Source organism: Octopus bimaculoides, chromosome Z, assembly GCF_046866305.1.
Source record: "Octopus bimaculoides isolate indiv1 chromosome Z, ASM4686630v1, whole genome shotgun sequence".
Classification (NCBI taxonomy): Eukaryota; Metazoa; Mollusca; class Cephalopoda; order Octopoda; family Octopodidae; genus Octopus; species Octopus bimaculoides.
In genome coordinates this window covers 42,438,186-42,445,685 of record NC_142944.1, presented here as the reverse complement: position 1 = coordinate 42,445,685, position 7,500 = coordinate 42,438,186, and positions in this window count along the sequence as shown.

Sequence of the window (7,500 nt, the reverse complement as noted above, 5' to 3'; positions counted from 1 at the left end):
CTCGTTTTCTGTGACCTTTTCTGGCGTGTGTTTATACCATCTTTTTTCTGTTGTTATTCCATAGTGTTGGCATAGCTTCCAGTGTATATAGGTCCCAGCTCGTCGTATCTGTGATTATTATTATTATTATTATTATTATTATTATTATTATTATTATTATTATTATTATTATTATTATTATTATTATTATTATTATTATTTATGAAAACAGATACTTTTCTCTCCGGTCAAGCCCTCATTAACTTTTTCAAATTGTATTTGAAAAGGAGAGTGACGGTAGAGAGGGAAGTTCTGCTCCTGAATAAATTTGTTTAAAGGTGGGTGTATGTGGCGAGGATGGCCCGTGTGAACGGGCCTACCCTGAACTTACGTTTGTAAACCGGAAGAGTTGAGAAGGAAAGAGGCGCCTGCTGAGGTGCACCTAGCGGTCGGTATAACTAGGTTGTGTGGGGTTCTGCGGTGTTTTCCCAGTGAGGAAACTCCCCACTTTTAGGGGATCTTTTATTGCTTAATTGCTTTGTTATTTGCATTTTGTGCCTTATTGTATACACGGCATTGCTCAGCCCCTCATTTGTCCCTTGTATTGCATTGTCTCTGTTTGCTCTATGTTCGACCTTTGAGGCCAATTAACGAAACTACTACTACTACTACTACTACTACTACTACTACTACTACTACTACTACTGACACCACCACCACCACCACTACTACTACTACTACTACTACTACTACTACTACTACTACTACTACTACTACTACTACTTATAGTTATTATAATTTGTTGTGAAACACTGCAGTAATAAATGTCTCGTACTTGTACTGATTTGTAGTATATAAAATTAAGGACTGCCGTCTTTGAAAAGCTAAGTCAAGCTGGATAACGTAATCTTCGTTGAATGAAATATATACAAACACAGAACGAGGTGGTCACGTTGAAACGCTTTACGATTAACACCAGTGTTGATTTGTCATAGAAAGTTTTAAAAGCACTGGGCGTGACAGTTTCTGACGCAGTCATAGCTGTGTGGTTAAGAAGTTCGTTTTGCAAACATTTGGTTTTGGACTCAGTTCCGCTCTGTGGCTCCGTGGGCAAGTGTCTTCTGTTTTAGCCTCAGCCTAACCAATGACTTGAAGCTCTCTTGAAGCCCATCTTACGTGTATGTATGTGTGTCTGTTTGATTGTGTTCCCCGGCCCACTGCTTGACGTCAGGCTTTTGGTTGTTTACATCCTCTTAACTTAGAAATTCTCTACATAAGACCAAAATACAATTTGTTTGATTTGACACTTCTATAGGCGGGGCCTCAGCTTGGCCATTGTCCAATGACTGAAGCACGTAAAAAGTAAAAGGGGGGCATATGGCATAGTGGTTAACAACGCGGGCTACTAACCCCCAAATTCCGAGTTCGATTCCAGGTAGTGACCTGACCTGAATAATAATAATAATAATAATAATAATAATAATAATAATAATAATAATAATAATAATAATAATAATAATAGTAGTAGTAGTAGTAGTAGTAGTAGTAGTAGTAGTAGTAGTAGTAGTAGTAGTAGTAGTAGTAGTAGTAGTAACATCGAAACATACCTTAGGAATGAGAACCCAGGTTCAAAATTTCCCCAAGACACCTGATGAAGGCTGGAGGGTATATCAGCCGAAACGTTGTGTTCACAACAAACAAGACGAGGACAAATATCTGTCAAACGTAAATAATATAAATAAAGTAAAAGGTTTGTTCTCTGTCTTTGCTTCGACTGGTTTTTATTTAGGTTATAATTTTCTTTTCGTTATAGTATTACTAATTACTGATGCCATTTTAAACATATTATTTCCGCCATTTATTGTCACCCATTGCTAGATGCCGTCATCACCAGTATTATTATCATCACAATCATTATAATGTGATCAGCTTAATCACAACCGTTGCCGTCGTCGTCGTCGTCGTTACTATAGCGTTATTGCTGTGCATAGTGGTTGTAGTGGATGTGGAGGCACTCATCGTCGTCATCCTCATAATCTTTAGAGAGGATACAACAAAATACCTAACGGTATTTTTTCAGGTTCTCTGTGCTTTGAGTTCAAAATCCGAGGAGGTGTCCATAACAGCGGATTTGTGAAATTGTGAGAGCTGATTTATTTCATCTAGTTGTACTTGGAATTCTTGGGCTGTTACATTAATCGGTGGCTCAGTTTAATTACTACTACATTGTTCTTATCTACCTTTATCACATTCCTCACTTAGAGTAAACAGCACCTGCTGCACCCTGGGTGTCTTCAGCCAAGTCCACTCTGTTGTAAGCAAAGACCACCAGCTTGGTCCTTCAGTACCTTTAGTAGAGCTCACTCTGCTGTAAATGTTCTGACCAACTAATTGGTTTCTTTCCTTCTTCCCATCAGTCTTAGAAACCCTGCAAAAATAAAAGGTCGTGGATGTTGCTGTTCCCTCCATTACAAAATTCTGAACAAATATTGAGTATATAAAAGAGAAAAAGCTTAAAGAAAACCCTGAAACAATATCAAGATCTTTGTTTTTCCGGCCGTTTCTCTCTCTCTCTCTCTCTCTCTCTCTCTCTCTCTCTCTCTCTCTCTCTCTCTCTCTCTCTCTCTCTCTCTCTCTCTCTCTCGGTCTTTCCTAGCTTACTAGATCGTCCGCAACTGGTTACTTGCTGGGTAAACAACCATCCTCCTCCGTAGAACATTGCTGGAATGGTGGCAGAATTAATTTATCGTTAGATTGGTGTATTAATATAAATTAGTTTAAAAACTTTTATTGGCGTCAAGTCTTTGAGCGAAGATCTTTCGAAAATGTATTATAAAAATGTAATAAATAAAAATAAACATAACCAGAACTTGCATAAATTTAAATATTTTAAAGTAATTTTTTTCCCTACGATATTGATGTGCAGAAGAAATAAAAGATAGCAAATCTTCAGAGAGTCCATTTCACTATTTCGTAATGACTCTTTGGAGAAAACGTACCTAACCCCTTTCTCTAGTTAACTGCTGTGCCGATGATGCTCAGTGAGATAGAAATATGGGTCAATTTAAGGCGGCGAGCTGGCAGAAACGTTAACACGCCGGGCGAAAGGCTTCGTAGTATTTTGTATGTCTTTATACGTTCTGAGTTCAAATTCCGCCGAGATCGACTTTGCCTTTCATCCTTTCGGGGTCGATAAATAAAGTACCAGTTACACACTGGGATCGATATAATCGACTTAATGCATTTGTTTGTCCTTGTTTGACCTCTTGTGGGTAGTAAAGAAATAAGAAATATGTGTCAATACTGTCCTCTAATTTTCAGACAATCAGACTATTAATGGCATATCCATTTTAGAAAATTAAAGATTCTTGAGATTTTCTAAGCTTTCTGTTTCGAGGTTGGTACCAAAGTGAAGATGATTTAAAAAAAAAAAAAAAACAGAAGCTTTTTATCTCAATTGTTATCTAATGCTACTTTACTCGTCATTGTTTTACAAATGCACACCATTGGCCACTTCAAGTTAATTCCCCTTGCTTATTTTCACTTCATTGGTATATACACACAGATACATTCAAACACACACACACACACGCACACACATACACGTAAAATTACATCGTCGAGTTGATTCGTAAATGTAGCCAGGACGTTCCGTTGATTGGATGATTTAGCTTTTTTTATTTCCATTGATTTGTGAAAATGCGTAATGCTAAGCATACACTTTGATGCAAACACGTCCGTATAAATTCTTGCATACTTAAATACCACATCAAGAAGGTTGTGGAACGGCTGTTATCATATAGAAGTCGTATAGAATTTTTTTTTATTGGCACTACGTCGCTTACGACGTCGAGGGTTCCAGTTGATCCGATCAACGGAACAGCCTGCTCGTGAAATTAACGTGCAAGTGGCTGAGCACTCCACAGACACGTGCACCCTTAACGTAGTTCTCGGGGATATTCAGCGTGAAACAGTGTGACAAGGCTGACCCTTTGAATTACAGGCATAACAGAAACAGGAAGTAAGAGTGAGAGAAAGTTGTGGTGGAAGAGTACTGCAGGGTTCGCCGGAGCCTCGTGGAGCTTTAGGTGTTTTCGCTCAATAAACACTCACAATGCCCGGTCTGGGAATCGAAACCGCGGTCCTATGACCGCGAGTCCGCTGCCCTAACCACTGGGCCATTGCGCCTCCACTCATATAGAAAAATATATATATGTCTTCAACTCTAACACCTCCTTACGTTATGCTATGTATGGTTATCTTTAAGAATTAAAGAATAACTTTTTACTGTTTATATCATTGTCGTACGCCACCTATTTGCTTTTAAATGACCTGTGATAGGTCAGTGTAATATAACTTTACTATGAAGTGCACAGCACTGTTGAAGCTACTCTTCACAACCTATTCACGTTTTGAACTGCGAATTCAGTATCACATCCACTCGGCCAGCGATAACTCCTGATTAGACAGAATAGAAAGAGATTGCTTCGTCTGATAATTAAAAATTTAGAAAGATTAATGATAAAGTTAAGAATTTACTCATAAATCCAGTACATAAATCAACAATTTTGGAACGGAATTATTAAATACGCAACATATATAAACCTAATATTAATTATCGTTTTCATAATTAACGATGTCATATCGCGATGCTACAGACAATGCGGGTCTGAGGTGAAATCACATTTAATTCTACATGAGCAAATATGCTTGTGTTTAAAAGAAAATAAATAGAATTTATTTTCAAGCTACAGTAATATCTCTCTGGTGATATCTAAAACGGCGTACACATATCAGTTCTATCATTATTTAAGTTTTCTTGAACAGTGGATGAAATGAAATTCTAAATGTGAACAAATGTGCCTTAAGAAGAGAAGAGTGCAACTGGATTTAATTTATATCATCTGGCTATCGTCAGGGGGTAGATAGGGAGATAAACCTATAGAAACGGACTTTAGATAAATAACAAATTGTTAATTAGCCATGTAATATTACAAACATGGGTAAAAATACGAAGTGGTTGGTTTTATACTCCGCACATTTTGGCTAAATGCATCAACACAATAAATGAAACGTGTAGAAACATAATAAACAGCCTCTCTCTCTCCATCTATCTCTTTCTTTCTCCCCATCCCTCTCTGTCTTTCTCTCCCTCTTTATCTCTCTCTCCGTATACAAATAGCATGAACATATATTTAAACGTAAACATATATATATAGGTATGTATGCATATATCTATTTATCTATCTATCTATATCTATCTATCTATCTATCTATCTATCTATCTATCTATCTATCTATCTATTTATCTATCTGTCTGTCTGTCTGTCTGTCTGTCTGTCTGTCTGTCTGTCTACCTATATATATATATATATATATATATATATATATATATATATATATATATATATATATATACATGGAAAAAAAAAGTCAAGGTAGGAAATGCTAAAATAATTTTATAAAAAACATTTCAGTACCAGTTTCGGTCATTGAGACTTTTTCAACTGTAAGTATGGAAAACAATTAAATTTTGGAAAAATTAAAAGAAAAGTTTTTAAAGAGCACACACAAATATTAAAAATGGTACATTCAAGAGGTAGTGGGATGTTAAATGGTCAAGTGATCTGGGAGTGGCTCATTGAGGATTGAAGCCTTGTTATTGGATTTGGTAGACAGACACTGAAAGAAACCAGGTAAATGAAAAGAAAAGTAAGAAACCCAGAATCTTCGTTCTCTTTGACCATAAAAAAAAAACAGCATTAATATAGCTCGTGCAGAATTATATTACAGAAAGGAAGCCAAAGTCTGTGAGGTATTTATTCAGTCCGTAGCGGATGGTATCTTCGATTTCGACAAAAGAAACCGGTGCATGTGTTAGCATTTGCTAATAATTTCGGATCTAGGATTAAGTGGCATGGTGGAATTCTTGTGCTTAGAAAGATGTACAATAATCGAGGACAGTTATAACTGCCTCTCCTAAACTCCTAAACATCTTTTTTTTAAAGGTCTCAAATCTTCTGGAATGCATCTTGTATACACGTGTATATATATATATATATATATATATATATATATATATATATATATAATATATATGTATATATACATATAGATAAACTACTATTCAAAACTATAAAGCCACATGTTTTTAAAAATTATTGAGAAATTTAGCTTTGTATTTAAGTGGACTAAGTGTCATAATACTTTGGAAATGGCTATTGTGTGAATTCTTTGAAATGTAAACCTTGCACCTTTATTATCACATTACAACACCTGATTTCCCAAATTTCCCTAGCACATCAAATCTTCAAAACTATAAAGCCACTAATACATTTTCAATTTTTTCCAGATTGTTTCGGAAAATATTCGACTTAATTGTATTCTACGTGATCCAGATGACATTTCAAGTATGCCTAAAGCTACAAAACTTTCCAAAAGTGAATAAGGGAAGATTTTTGCACTGAATGTGGAAGGAATGAGTAAATGGAAGATTGCCATGAAGATTCGATGAAGCAGAACGTTCATTGGGGCTACAGAAAGGATGAAAGGGCCATTGTCAGCAGTGTGGAGAAGTCACACTGCTCTTAGTTTCCAAAATCAAGGCATCAGCAAGAGTAGAGTAGGATCCTCGACACATGCCACAAGAAGAATGATTTTGAACTATGGTTTCTATCTGAAGAAGCGGCTAGGATGTCCGTTATTGTCCCCTTCCCACAAATCTGTTAGATTGGTGTTTACTCGGCAGAATCAGACTAGGGATGGTGAATGGACCAGAGTTCTGTTCCCTGATGAAAAATAGAATTTGAATGACCCCGACGGTTATATGAATCATTGGACAGATAAATGTATACAAAATTCTATTTATTCCAAGTGACAGAACAATGGAGGTCTTATAGTGTGGGGAGCAGAATCTGCCTATGGGAAGCTACCATTTGGAAGCTGTCATCATGGATAGCCGTTTCAATGCTGCACGATACATCGATATGTTGTACGGGGAAGGAAGAAGGCTCCCTGGCGAGAACTTTTACATTTCAACAGGACAACGCTTATATTCATAAAGCAAAGACAACTTTGGATTTCCCCCATGCAATTGGGGTTGAAGTCATGCCGTGTCGAACAAGAAGATCCGACCTTAATCCTATAGACAATACTTGGGGATATCTCGTAAATATTCTGTACAGGGAAGGCAAGCAGTATTCATCTGTTGATGAACTTGAAACAACAATAAAGAAGGCCTGGGAAGAGCTTCAGCTTGATCTGCTGCAGAAGGTGATTGGGAGCATGAAGTCACATATTTTTGAAGTGATTCAGAAAAGTGGCGGCCAAACACGCTATTGTTGATATATTGCATAAGAATATCTTTGAAACATATCATAATTTTCATGTTTTGCATCATCTTTGCAACATTTTTCAACCTGGCATTATAGTTTTGAACAGAAGATTTCTGGATCTGTATGTTCTCTTTTTCAATTATTATCTAATTTATTTTTGGATTTCAGTAAGTTTGAATATTGCAAT